Raw genomic sequence first — 15,844 nt, 5'->3', positions numbered from 1 at the left:
AAAGCAGGAGCTGATGCAGAGGCCATGGAGGGATGTTCTTTACTGGCTTGCCTCCCCTGGCTTGCTCAGCCTGCTTTCTTATAGAACCCAAGACTGCCAGCCCAGGGATGGTCCCAACCACAAGGGGCCTTTCCCCCTTGATCACTAATTGAGGAAATGCCTTACAGTTGCATCTCATGGAGGCATCTCCTCAACTGAAGTTCCCTTTTCTGTGATAACTCCAGCTATATCAAGTTGATACAAAACTAGCCAGTACAGTTACCCTCCAGAAACTGACAGTAAGGCCTTATTTCAGAAAACACCACATATTTGAGTCATAGAACACAAAGAAACCAAGCTAATACCCACCTGATAACTTCGTTCTTACTGGATAAATCCCTTATTGCTGAAAGGTACTATTTATACTAACAAAATGGAAAAATAATCAGTAACTAACTTAGTTTTACAATAGTGACTTGGATATTTTGAATGTAGTAAACCACTTTCTTTTAATTTAAGGCCTTTTTCACACGATGGAACACATACCTAGAACCATTATTGAGGCCAAGGACTTTTGGTTAGGTAGATCATTGTCCTTAGGGGGGTATTTACTACTATTATTCTGTTAAATGTACAGGGTATTTGCATAATGATGTATCACTATGTCAGTAGATTTGTGTATTTCAGCCCTCATCATCCTCATAAAGTGTAGCTTCTTTTTGAAGTAGATGGTGATATCATGAAGAACTAATATCAGTCCAGCTGCATCAAGTAATAGACTGTAGAAAGCTCAGCCACAAATATGATACCTGGATCATATCTCTCTACCCAAGGCTCAGGAATTATTGCAGAAGGAGTGAAAAGAAATGTTAGAGCTTATGGAGGTGGATAAGTACAAAGAAACGGTGCTTTCTGGACACCTTAATGTGTTTTCACATAAAATCTCACAGACACTGAATGCAAGCTCAAGCCCAACATAATTTAACCATGGGAAGAAGAAGTGAACATGATATCTCACACCTATGTTAAGACTATTAGCAGTTGGTAGTTCTAGAAAAGGAAGTGTCAATTTTGTTTAAGTGTATGGCTTGAAGTCTAATGATGACCCTATACCCAAAAGTATGAAGGTAACACAAATCAGACTGGATGAGTTAAAAACAAAACACAAAACCCCAAGCACAAAACCAAACTAAAACCCCACAAAGTTCAGGGGGGGGTAAGAAAAGGGGAATGAATGTGGATGACTTTAGAAGAGACAGTGGTGAATATGGTCAACTTGTATAGACTTCATTAATAACTAGCAAAACTATTTTTAAAAGAAAATAGGCACATACAGTATAAAGGTATTTTCTTGCCTTTTCCAGTTTATATAATTTGCAACCCATTCTCATTATTTAAATTCTCTTGAATTATTTTCTGTGTTCAAATATATAATATCTTTGGGGGGGGGTTCGAGACAGGGTTTCTCTGTGTAGCCCTGGCTGTCCTGGAACTCACTTTGTAGACCAGGCTGACCTCGAACTCAGAAATCCACCTGCCTCTGCCCTCAAGTGCTGGGATTAAAGGCGTGTGCCACCACGCCCGGCTATAATATCTTTACTGGATGGAAGACGGACCTTAGGTTTCCTTCCAGTTTTTGGTTGTTAGAAATAAAGTCATGTGAAAATTGTACATTGAGCCTTTAGCAAAATAACATTTTATGTTAGTAACTACTTTGAAGTAGGATTCTTAAATGACTTTGAAGTGGTATTCTTAGTTGTATGGTAAGTGCCAAATACTTTAAGGAATGGAAATGCTGTTTGTTTTTTAAGTGTCTGCTGCCATTTTCTATCCCAGCATAAGTGTGTGAGTACTAGTATTGTATGCTCTTACACACACTTGACATTTTCATATTCTCTTTAGAACTTTCTTATTTATCTGGCAGGGATGCACTGCTATCTCAAAGTTTTACTTTTCTTTTTCCTAGAACCCCATGATATTGTGCATCTTTACCTGTGATTTCTGTTGCTGCATCTTCTCTTTGTAAGTGTTGGTTCAAATATTTTCCATGTTACGTTCTATTTTCTCATTATTGAATGTTTAAAGTTTTCATGTATTTTGAGTAGCCTGCAACCTAATATATGTAAATTTAAAATCTGAGTCTCACAATATATTTTACAGTTTATCGTATAATTATATTTTAATTATGTTTTCATGAATACAAGCCTTAAATTTGAAGTTAAATATATCTATCAGTTTTCTTTTCAAGAATTTTGCTTTGGTATGTTTTGTAAACAAAAAATACTTAATCAGAGATCACAAGATGCTCTACAATGTTATTTAAAGAATTTATACTTTTAACTTTTATAATTAGATATATGCATAGTTTGTGGTACTTTTATGTATAAACTACAATTGCTGATATTCATATTTTCCACATTCATAGCCAATAGTTCCTCAAACACTTTCTAAAAGGGTTATGCTTTCTTCACTCTATTGCTTTTGAAAAATTGAGGTACAATTGTTAGATATATTTGTTTAACTTGTTCTTTATAAAAACATAATTACATAATTCCCACCTTCATTAGCTTCTTTCCAACCTCTTTTGTGTTCTCTCCCCACTTCATCTCACGTTTATAGCTTCTATAAAAATTATTATTGTTAAACATACACACAGCATGGCATGCTAACTGATGGTATCATTTTTTTCAGATCTTGTAAAAATACCCGCATTGTTAGGATGTCATAGGTATACTTTCACACTAATATCTAGAAGATGTTTTCCTGCTGCAGACTTCTCGGTCTTCTGACTCTTATAATCCTTCTGCCCTCTATCCATTATGTTCCGGGCCTTAGATGTAGGGATTGTATTGTAGTTTTATCAACTGGGGCTGAATATCCCATGGTCACTTGTATTCTACATTTTGCTCAGTGTAGCTTCCTGTAATGGTCTCAATCTGTTGTAAAAAAGAAGCTTCTTTAAGGAAAGATTAGAGTTACACCACTCTATGAGTAAGGATAAGTATTTACAATGCAGTTAGAAATTCTAGTGGTTTAGGAAAGTAGAAGTATTTTGGTTTCCTTTAGGATCCATGGCCTAACTATCCATAAGTGGTTGGCTAGGTTTACAGTACCAGGCAAAGACATGCCTTCAGTTCATTCAGCTGTTATTTATCATGGAACAAAGAGGCACCATTTCACCATAGGGTATATTTCCTCTGATTGGCACTGTATCGGTTCTTAAGACTGTGTTACTGGGTAAGGCTATTGGTTGATTTCCTCCTTTGGTAGATTGTACTCTTTTAGTACTAGGAACCCTAATAATCAGGTGTGAGTCTCTCAGGTCTGACCCACCTTAATTCCTCCAGGCCCCATGTCCAAAACATATGTTGTCTTAATTCCATGTTCTAGGAAGCAACCAAGGGCAAAGAGTTTTTGATAGTTGATAGCTCTTTAGTAGAGCATTATTGTCCCATGTGGTACACACACACATGCACGCGCATGCATGAGCTCGCACGCACACACACACACACACACACACACACACACACACACACACACACACTAATGGAACAAAATCAAAGATCCAAAAAGAGTACACATAACTATGGTCATCTGATATTTGAAAAGATGCCAGTGACATAAACTGGAGAGAAGACACAACTTTAACAAATGGTGTTGGGAAAACTGGTTTCATCACACAGAAGAATTAAATTAGACTTATGTCTGTCACCCAGTGTAAAAATCAACTCCACATACCTTAATGTAAAACCTAAAATGCTGAGACTGCTGAAAGAAACCTAGGTGGCACCATACATGACATAGGTGTAGGAAAGAATTTTGTGAACAGGATTCTGCTTGCCCAAGAATTGGGTCCAACAACTTACAAGGAAATCTCATAAAACTAAAGCCTTCTGTAAACCTAAGGAAACAATCAATTGAGTTTCATAAAATATGGTGTCAAATAATATAGCTACTTTTTGTAGTAATTTAGTCCTAAATAAATGGCAGAATTACTTGCATGTTGGTCAACTATAGGTTTTGGAATGTTAAGTGACATTTCTGTTTAACATTCTTGTTCATAAATGAATTTGGCTTTGATTCTAGTCTGTGTCAAAGACTGAATATTAATGTTCTTCAATTATGTATTTAGAGACTAATTTATTCATATAAAATCCAGACCCAAATATGAAATTCAGCACAATCATTAGGGATAAGAACCAAAAAAAACCCTCAAGCTTCAGGCATTTAGCATCTTATATAATTTTGCATACTTATAAGGTGTACTGGATTGACCTTGAATACCCAGCAGGTGGGTGCAATATATCACTCTGTAGTTAGAAGTACCAGACTTATGGAAGTGATTTTAAAATAGTTTTAAGAATGAGAAATTTAAAAATACTTAAATATTTTCAAAGTTGTCTTGAAGGCAGCCAACAGATTGTCAGAGAATAGACAATATCAAGTTTGAAGATAGACACAAGTTATCCAGAGGTCATCTGCCTGATAGATGAAAGATAACAGAGTTAAAGTAGACAGAGGAGAACTTTGGGATAATTCCTATTTGGAAGTTAGATACATAATAGATAGAGAAAAGATCATGGATACACAGGGTATCTAGAAAACAGATATACATAGAATGATTAAAGGCTATATGGTGGATAGTTTGAAAATAATAAATAGGAGGTAGACAATTATAGCTAGAGAATAGACGAAAGATAGATTGCTAAAGGATCATTGAAAGACATAAGGTACCTAGGTGGAAGATAAATATAATTGGCCTACAAGATACATAACATATGTATGATAGATTAGATGGTTAGAAGATAGATTGTTTGTTGTTGTTGTTGTTGTTGTTGTTGTTGTTTTTGTTCAAGACAGGGTTTCTCTATGTAGCCCTGGCTGTCCTGGAACTCACTTTGTAGACCAGGCTGGCCTCAAACTCAGAAATCCACCTGACTCTGCCTCCCAAGTGCTGGGATTAAAGGCATGCGCCACCACGCCCAGCAATATGTACTCACTGATAAGTGGAAATTAGCCCAGAAACTTAGGATTCCCAAGATATAAGATACAATTTGCTAAAAGCATGAAACTCAAGAAGAACGAAGACCAAAGTGTGGACACTTTGCCCCTTCTTAGAATTGGGAACAAAACACCCATGAAAGGAGTTACAGAGACAAAGTTTGGAGCTGTGATGAAAGGATGGACCATCTAGAGAATGCTATATCTGGGGATCCATCCCATAATCAGCTTCCAAACGCTGACACCATTGCATACACTAGAAAGATTTTGCTGAAAGGACCCAAATATAGCTGTCTCTTGTGAGACTATGCCGGGGTCTAGCAAACACATAAGTGGATGCTCACAGTCAGATATTGGATGGATCACAGGGCCCCCAGTGGAGGAGCTAGAGAAAGTACCCAAGGAGCTAAAGGAATCTGCAATCCTATAGGTGGAACAACAATATGAACTAACCAGTGACCCCCTGGAGCTCCTGTCTCTAGCTGCATATGAATCAGAAAATGGCCTAGTTGGCCATCAGTGGAAAGAGAGGCCCATTGGTAGTGCAAACTTTATATGCCTCAGTACAGGGGAACGACAGGGCCAAGAAGTGGGAGTGGGTGGGGGAGTGTGTGGGGGACTTTTGGGATAGCATTGGAAATGTAAATGAAATAAATACCCAATAAAAAAGGGAAAAAGGAAGATAGATTGTTGATATATGAAAGATACACAGCATAGAAGAAGACAGATGAAAGAGAGATGGTAAACACAGGATAGTTAGAAAATGGATGATAGATCAAAGATAGACACAGTATATCTAAAATGTAGGAGACTGATAGAAGATAGTTACAGGATATATAGAATAAATGTGATAGATAGATAGATAGATAGATAGATAGATAGATAGATAGATAGATAGATAGATAGATAGATAGATAGATATAGGATATAAGTGGGAAAGAGAAAAAGGACACCTATAACCTATCTATTATCTATCATATATCCTCTCACTGTCCTATAATCTATCTTCCATCTATCATCTATCATTAAGCCATCCTGTCTTTATTCTCCTATTTTTCATATATCCTCTATGTATCCTGTGGGTTTTTTCCACATATCATTTATCCTCAAGTGCCCCCTGTATCTATTTTACTGCTATTATATTTCACCCATCTGTCCTCTATCTTCTAGCTATAGTGTATTTACCTTACATTTATTTTTCACCTATCCCCCAGCTATAATATGCATCTTCCATCCATCTGCCATGTATCCTCTAATCATCATGTGTCTGTCTTCGATTTGTCTATAATCTGTACTTTAGAAATCTTAGGTCTATTGTCAATCTATTCTCTAACTATTTGGTTTCTTTCTTCTATCTAGCTATCATATATTGTGTATGTCTTCTGTATTTGTCATCCATCTATCATATATTCTTTTACCTATCCTATATCTATCATATATATACATATACATATATATATATGTATATATATAATCTATCCTCTAGTCTTTCCAATGTCTACTTTCTATTTGCCTGCTATCTATACTTTAGCTATCTTACATCATTTGGTATCATTTGGTGTAAGTAACCTTTAACAATCCACCATCTTTCTTCCATCTACCTATGATCTATCTTTAAGATATCCTGTAACTATCTTCCATCATTTATTCCTTAAATATGCTACATATATATTCTATGTTTCTACCATGTACAATCTAGATAACCCTGTGTATTCTATCATCTATCTATCTATCTATCTATCTATCTATCTATCTATCTATCTAGATAGATAGATAGATAGATAGATAGATAGATATAGATATATAATCTATCCTCTGTCTACCTTTTACCTACGTTTCACCTATCATCTGTACTCTAGCTATCTTGTGTCTATCTTCTGTGACTTATCCTGTAGCCACCCCATGTCTCTTTTCCATTCATCTATCACATATCCTTTAGCTATCCTACATGAAACATCCATCAGTCATCCATCCTCTAGTCATCTTGTGCCTCTCTTCCCCCTATTGTCTTCAATATATCATCTATGTTTTACCTATCCGGTGTCTGTCTTACATCTATATATTATCTATTCTATATCCACTCTGTGTCTAACTTCCTTGGATTTATCACCTATCTTTTAACTCTCCTGTGTTTGTCTACAATCTAAATATACTTTGCTGCTCTGTATCAATCTTCTATCTGCCCATTGTGTATCTATCTATATTTATATCATCTATCTTCTGCCTATTCTGGGACTATTTGGCACTTGTCACCTATTCACTAGCCATTCTGTATATCTCTTCCAACTATCATTTAACCTCTAGTGATATTATATCTATTTTTCATTCATTTTCTTCCATTTATCTATTTTGTATTATCTAAACTTTTTTATTCTATCTGTAACTTTTACTCTACCTATTCTATTTATTTTCTTTATATCATCTATACTGTAGTTATCCTGTATCTGTCTTCCATCTATGTATCAACTATTCTCCAGTTATCCTGTGTCTGTGATAATCCATAAACTATTTTCCTCTAGCTAACTTTTATCTCTGTTATCAGCCATCTATTCTGTAATTATACTGTGTCTGTATCACATCTATCTTCTATCTATCCTCTAGCTGACCTTCTCTGTCTACCATCGATGTATCATTTACCATTTAATTACCTTTTATCTTTCTTTATCGGTCTATCATATGACTTTTTAAAAATCCTGTATCTGTCTTCCACATAATTATCTTTCCTTTAACTAGCCCAGGTTTATCTCCCAGCTATCTGTTTTCTATCATCTACTATTTTGTTTGTCTACTGTCCATGTATCGTTTATCATTTATATTCCCTTATTTCATTTTTCTCTATCTCTAATCTATTTTGTAGTTATTGTATTGCTATCTTTAATCTAATTATCTTTCCTTTACCCTTTGTCTATCTTCCAGTAATCTCTTTTCTATACTTTAGCTATCCTGTATCTGTCTTCCATCTATGTATTTTTGGGTCCTTTAACCATTCTGTATTTGTCTACCATCCATCTTGTATTCTCTAGTTACTCCATGTCTCTCTCCTCTATTTATTTATTTATTTATTTATTTATTTATTTATTTATTTATTTATCATCTGCCCTTTACCTATCTTTGGTTATTTTCTATCTATATGTCTTCTATCCTCTAGCTTTGCCATGTTTATCTTCAATCAATCTATTGTTTATCATCTAGCTATCCTTCACTCCCAACTTTTATCTTTAATTTAGTCTGTATCTCTTACACATTATCAATTCTGTAACTAATTCGTATTCATTTCCTGTTTTCCATCTATCTATATATTATCTATCTATCTATCTATCTATCTATCTATCTATCTATCTATCTATCATCTAACTTGTAGCTATTTTGTGTGTGTCTGCCATTTATCAACTGCCTATCCTCTAGCTGTTCTGAGCCTTTTAACCATCCATGCACCATTTATCCTTATCTATACTGCATCTCTGTTCCACTTATCATCTAACTTCTAGCAACCCTATATCTATCTTGTATCTAATTATTATTATCTTTCCTTTACATATCCTATGTTTACCTTTTTATCTATCTGTCCTCCATACTCTAGTTATCCTGTGTTCTATTTATTGTTATCATTTGACTACTCTATCTTTTTTCTAACTTCTAACTCTCAAATATCAAACTCCCATCTATTTACATCTCTTCTTTATCTATCCTTTGTTTTCTGTCTGTCTCTATTTTATCTTTTAGCTACTTGTGTGTTTATCTTCAATTTATCTATCTACCCTCTAGTTATACTCTGTCTGTCTTCCACCTGTTTCATCTGTCTTCCTTTGACTCTTTACTATCCATATATCATTATCTGCTACCTAACTTTTACAGCTCTGTTATCTATTATCTATCATCTAGTTATACAGTGTCTGTCTTCTATCTATATATCATTTATCCTCTAGCAAACCTGTGTCTGTCTACCACCTATCTATCATCTATCTTCTAATTGTCCTGGGTCTACCACACATATATCATTTATCTTTAGCTACCATTTATTTCTCTTCCATCTGTATTTCATCTAACTCCTAGCTTTAATGTGTCTCTTCAATCTCATTTTTATCTTTCCTTTGCCTATCTTCCATTTATCTTCCCTCCATCCTCTAGAGGTTCTTTTGTCCATGTCTACCATCTATGTGTTGTTTTGCATCAAAATATCACCTGCCCTCAATTATCTAATATCTACATTGTATTTTTCTATTGCTTACCTTCTAGCTATCTCATGTTTATGTCTCTCCTGTCTGTAACCTATCCTGTATTTATCTCTATCATCTATCCTCTAGTAATCCTATATCTTTCATATCTCTGCCATCTATCCTATCCTGTCTCTATTATCTAAAATCTCTATCATTTTTTCTGATTTCTGAAAAAAAGTCACTTTACAGTACCAGATTGGTAGATATCCAATTCATAATAGAGAGATTTTGTGTATTCATGTGTGTATTTGCATGTGTGCATGCTGGGAAATTAAGAAGAGGGTGTCACACTCACTAAAGATGGAGTTAAAAGGAGCTGTGAGCTGTCTAACTTGGGGTATGTGAACCAAATGCAGGTTTCCCTACAAGTGCTCTTATCATCCCCTGAGCCATTTCACTAACCCCTGAATTTTTATATGTGTTAATTTTCTTATTTGGCATTTCAAATATATGGTATATATCATATTACTCTTTCCCCTTCATTCTTTTCTATCTCCCATCCTTCTTTGTAAATTCTCCCTTATCTCAGTTTCATTACCAGAATTAAGACATTTTGTTTTGTTTTGTGATCCTGTTAGTTTAACTAAGTACATCTGTGTGACTATTGCATTGGAACTATCCAATCATCTCTAGTTGATTAGGAAATAGTGGCAAAAATCAATAAGTGGGATCTCATGAAAAAAAAAAAAAAAAACAATGAAAACAACACAACACTCCTGTACTGCAAAGGAAACTACCCAGTAAAGGGGCAGTATACAAAGTGGGATAAAATAATTGGCAAATACATATTTGTCAGATAAGTTTTAAAAACATACAGAGAGCTTTAAAAAAAACCTACCATTAATGGACTGGAGAGATATCTCAGTAGTTAATTAAATGTGTTGCTCTTGCAGAGCATACACATTTAAATCCATGCACACAATAGTAATTCACTATCATCTGTAATTCCAATTCTATGAGATATGATGCTCCCTTTGGACCTCCATCAACACTAAGAATGCAGATGTTAGATATCCACATATGCAGGCAAACATTCATACACATAATAATGTAATAATTAAAAAATTTCTTTCAAGGAAACAAGAAACCTGATTCAGAAGCTATCTGTGGAATTGAACAGAGTTATCCATATAAGAAACACAAGTGTGACCCACTGAGTTTAATGAAAGTTTCTTACCCAAGTGTGGCTAGAAGAATATTATAAGAGCAGTAGCAAATTATGAGTGGCTATACCACTGAAAAATATTACACCCACTTCCTTGACAACTGTTAACTCCTACTTAGTGACTTGGGAGTTGGTGGATCTTCATGATGATATGTTAATTGGCCCAGACTTGTGTAGTACTTTTGTAGATGATAGTTGCTGTAAATTCATGAGTGCTACAGCAATGCCACATGCAGAAGATGAGATTTTACTGAAAATCTCTACATCTTCTGAATCTTGCATTCTTTCTACCTCTTCTTCTAAGATGTCCCTAGAGCCCTCTAGGGCCTAATACTTACCATTTAGGCCAAACATTCCACTATCACATACTTCTTGGCACTTTTGCCAGTTATGGGTTTTTTTTGTTGTTGTTGTTGTTCCTTACAGCACAAGCCATTGCTCTTCTATTCAAGAATTTTTCCCCTGGGCCCATATCTTTGTGGCTTTTCCCCACTTTCTACTCTATAAGTTTCACTTTCTCTGGTTTTATCTGGAGTTCCTTGATCCACTTAGATTTGACCTTAATACAAGGAGATAGGAATGGATCTACCCACAATCTTCTACATGATAATCCCCAGTTGTGCCAGCACCATTTGTTGAAAATGCTGTCTTTTTTCCACTGGATGGTTTTAGCTCCCTTGTCAAAGTTCAAGTGACCATAGATGTGTGGCTTCCTTTCTGGGTCTTCAATTCTATACCATTGGTATACTTGTCTGTTGCTATAGCAGTACCATGCAGTTTTTATCACAATTGCTCTGTAGTAAAGCTTTAGGTCAGGCATGGTGATTCTACCAGAGGTTCTTTTATCCTTGAGAAGAGTTTTTGCTATCCTAGGTTTTTTGTTATTCCAGATGATTTGGCAGATTGCCCTTTCTAATTCATTGAAGAATTGAGTTGTAATTTTGATAGGGATTGCATTGAATCTGTAGATTGCTTTTGGCGAGATAGCCGTTTTTACTATATTAATCCTGTCAATCCATGAGCATGGGAGATCTTTCCATCTTCTGAGATCTTCTTTAATTTCTTTCTTTAGAGACTTGAAGTTCTTATCATACATATCTTTCACTTCCTTAGAGTCACGCCAAGGTGTTTTATATTATTTGTGACTATTGGGAACGGTGTTGTTTCCCTAATTTCTTTCTCAGCCTGTTTATTCTTCATGTAGAGAAAGGGCATTGACTTGTTTGAGTTAATTTTATATCTAGCTACTTCACTGAACCTGTTTATCAGGTTTAGGATTTCTCTGGTGGAATTTTTAGGGTCACTTATATATACTATCATAGCATCTGCAAAAAGTGATATTTTGAATTCTTCTTTTCCAATTTATATCCCCTTGATCTCCTTTTGTTGTCGAATTACTCTGGTTCAGACTTCAAATACTATGTTGAATAGGTATGGAGAAAGTGGGCAGCCTTGTCTAGTCCCTGATTTTAGTGGGATTGCTTCAAGCTTCTCACCATTTACTTTGATGTTGGCTACTGGTTTGCTGTAGATTGCTTTTATCATATTTAAGTATGGGCCACAAATTCCTGATCTTTCCAAGACTTTTATCATGAATGGATATTGGAATTTGTCAAATGATTTCTCCGCATCTAATGAGATGATCACATGGTTTTTGTCTTTGAGTTTGTTTATATAGTGGATTACATTGTTGGATTTCTGAATATTAAACCATCCCTGCATCCCTGAGATGAAACCTACTTTGTCAGGATGGATGATTGATTTGATGTGTTCTTGGATTAAGTTAGAGAGAATTTTATTGAGTATTTTTGCATTGATATTCATAAGGGAAATTGGTCTGAAGTTCTCTATCTTTGTTGGGTCTTTATGTGGTTAAGGTATCAGAGTAATTGTGGCTTTAGAAAATGAATTGGGTAGAGTACCTTCTTTCTATTTTGTGGAATAGCTTGTGAAGAACTGGAATTAGATCTTCTTTGAAGGTCTAATAGAACTCTGCACTAAACCCATCTGGTCCTGGGGTTTTTTTGGTTGGGAGACTATTAATGACTACTTCTATTTCTTTAGGGGATATAGGACTGTTTAGGTCATTAACCTGATCCTGATTTAACTTTGGTACCTGGTATCTGTCTAGAAATTTGTCCATTTCATCCAAGTTTTCCAATTTTGTTGAGTACAGCCTTTTGTAGAAGGATCTGATTGTGTTTTGTATTTCTTCAGGATCTGTTGTTATGTCTCCCTTTTCATTTCTGATTTTGTTAATTAGGATGTTGTCCTGTGCCCTCTAGTGAGTCTGGCTAAGTGTTTAATCTATCTTGTTGATTTTCTCAAAGAACCAGCTGCTTGTGTGGTTGATTCTTAGAATAGTTCTTCTTGTTTCCACTTGGTTGATTTTGCCCGAGTTTGATTATTTCCTGCCATCTACTCCTCTTGGGTGAATTTGCTTCCTTTTGTTCTAGAGCTTTTAGGTATGTTGTCAAGCTGCTAGTGTGTCCTCTAGTTTCTTTTTGGAGACACTCAGAGCTATGAGTTTTCCTCTTAGAAATGCTTTCATTGTGTCCCATAAGTTTGGATATGTTGTGGCTTCATTTTCATTAAACTTCAAAAAGTCTTTAATTTCTTTCTTTATTCCTTCCTTGACCAAGGTATCATTGAGAAGAGTGTTGTTCAGTTTCCACGTGAATGTTGGCTTTCTATTATTTGTTGTTTTTGAAAATCAGCCTTAATCCATGTTGATCTGATAGGATGCATGGGACAATTTCAATATTTTTGTATCTGTTGAGGCCTGTTTTGTGACCAATTATATGGTCAATTTTGGAGAAGGTACCATGAGGTGCTGAGAAGAGGGTATATCCTTTTGTCTTAGGATAAAATGTTCTGTAGGTATTTGTTAAATCCATTTGTTTCATAATTTCTGTTAGTTTCACTGTGTCCCTGTTTAGTTTCTGTTTCTATGATCTGTCCATTGATGAAAGTGGTGTGTTGAAATCTCCCACTATTATTGTGTGAGGTGTAATGTGTGCTTTGAGCTTTATTAAGTTTCTTTAATGAATGTGGCTGCCCTTGCATTTGGAGGATAGATATTCAGAATTGAGAGTTCCTCTTGGAGGATTTTACCTTTGATGAGTATGAAGTGTCCCTCTTTGTCTTTTTTGATAACTTTGGGTTGGAAATCAATTTTATTAGATATTAGAATGGCTACTCTCTGTTTTTCTTTAAGGACTTGTAACTCTTTAGCAGTGTTCTCCTGTATTTCTTTAAGTGAGTTATTAAAGTCCTTCTTGATGTCCTTTACCATCATCATGAGATATGCTTTTAAATCCGGGTCTAGGTTTTCGGTGTGTTGGGGTGCCCAGGACTGGGTAAGGTGGGAGTGCTGCACTCTGATGATGGTGAGTGGTCTTGGTTTCTGTTAGTAAGATTCTGACATTTGCCTTTTGCCATCTGGTAATCTCTGGAGTTAGCTGTTATAGTTTTCTCTGGTTAGAGCTTTTTCCTATTGTGATTATGTTAGCCTCTATAAGCAGACCTGGGAGACTAGATCTCTCCTGAGTTTCAGTGGTCAGAGCACTCTCTGCAGGCAACTCTCCTCTTGCAGGGAAAGTTCACAGATATTTGGCATTCAGACCTGCCTCCTGGCAGAAGATGAAGGCCCAAAACAGGGCCTGTACCAGAAGCTGTTAGCTTCTGGAGTCCACACTGTCACCTGTGCAGACTTGTCTTGGAGAGATCTGGGAACCAAGGTGGCTCCCCCAGGTGCTCCAACAAAGCCCTCTCGGGTGTGGCAGACACCTCTCTTCTGGCAGGGAAGGTGCCCCGATATCTGGAGCCCAAAATGGGGTCTGCCTCAGAAGCTGTCCTCTAGGGACCTTGTGCTTGTGTTCCACTCACCAGTGGTCCGAGTGACTGGATTGGACCAGAAGTTGTGTTCCATTCACCAGAGGGCCTAAGATCACATGGAGAGTCCTCTAAGGACCTTGGGGTGTGTCTGTCGACTCTGTGCCCAAGGTGACCCATTGCTGGCACCAACTAGAAGGGACTTGTGACCCTGGTCAGCCCGGGTTTTCTGCTTCCTTAATGCTGTCTCAGGTCCTGCGAGCGATTGGAATGGAACAGAAGTTGTGTTCCACTCACATGTGGTCCTAAGATTTCGTGGAGAGTCCTCTAAGTACATTAGGGGTGTCCGCTTACTCCGTGCCCAGGTGACCTGGTCTATGTTTTTTTTTTTTTTCTATTAAGTATTATCCACTAAAGCTAGCAGCTTCTGTGCTGAAGGTCAGGTGCAGCACTAATGTAAAGATATAAGCATTGATATTTTGAAGGCAGTTTTACAGAAGGAGCATTAAGTAAAACTATTGTGACTGGAGCCTCGATGAACATGTGCAGCCATCTCTTTTGTAGCATATAGATTATTTGGCAATGTATGCCAAGCAGTGATATAGCTGTATTATATGGCAGTTTTATTTTTAGCTTTTGTGGCATTAACTAAAGCTAGCAGCATGATGAGAATGTATCTAGGAAGGTATGTCCTTGTTAAAACTCATATACTGTGTTATCACAACAAAATCATACCTTCTCATTCAATGAATGAATGCTTAAAACATACACATTTGAAACCCTAGCACTAACACATGCCACTTTTCTAGATGTCTGATGGATGCTGCATTAAGCATATGATAGTTTTCTTAAGTATATAGTAGGGTTTTTTTAGTCCATTTTTGCTGCTGTTACAGAATGTTACAGATTGTTATAAAGAAGAGTGGTGTCATTAAGGGCCAGTGCAGGCTTTCCTTTGTTGTTTATTCGATCTCCATATGTTTTGTATTTTAGCCCTGAGCTTCCATCAGTTTTGAGATAGTGGGTCTTTATTGCCCAGAGTTAATGATTGTTCCTTCAGTATTATAAGTCTTCTTGACCGGTCATTGTTTGGGTACTGTTGTAATCTGGGTTCTCCTAAGGAACAAAACTAATACAATTATATACACACATATGCTTTGTTAGAGTGGCTAAGAGGCTATGGTTCTGATACTAGCAAAGGGAAGGAATGCCTCAGAAAAGCACAGATAAACTTGCCTGTGAGAGTGAGGGCAAAGCACAGCAGCTTTCCTTCTACCATATTCTTTTATGCAGGCTGCTACTGGATGACATGGCACAAACTTAAAGTAGATGTTTTCACCTCCAATGAGCCAATTAAGAACTTCTGCACATGTAATACCCTCAAAACCACCCAACCAAAAACCAAAAACACTTTAATTTGATTTTTAGGGGTAAATGAGCTCCTGGTTTGGGCAGAATACCATTCATTTGGCTGAGAGGTTGGTGCTGAAAATGAACATCTTTTCCTCTTGACGCCACTTCCTCCAGAGCAGGAAAACTCCTTGTTCCTCTCAGGGCTCTCCTCCTCTTCCTCTGTCTCTTTTCCTGACTACCTTTTCAGGAGTTGCAGCCAGATGATAGCTTTTTTTTTTTTTTCCACTCTGCTAAG

This window comes from Mus caroli, unplaced genomic scaffold, assembly GCF_978045245.1.
Source record: "Mus caroli unplaced genomic scaffold, Mus_caroli_1 scaffold_5, whole genome shotgun sequence".
NCBI classification, from domain to species: domain Eukaryota; kingdom Metazoa; phylum Chordata; class Mammalia; order Rodentia; family Muridae; genus Mus; species Mus caroli.
This window is presented reverse-complemented; position numbering follows the sequence as displayed.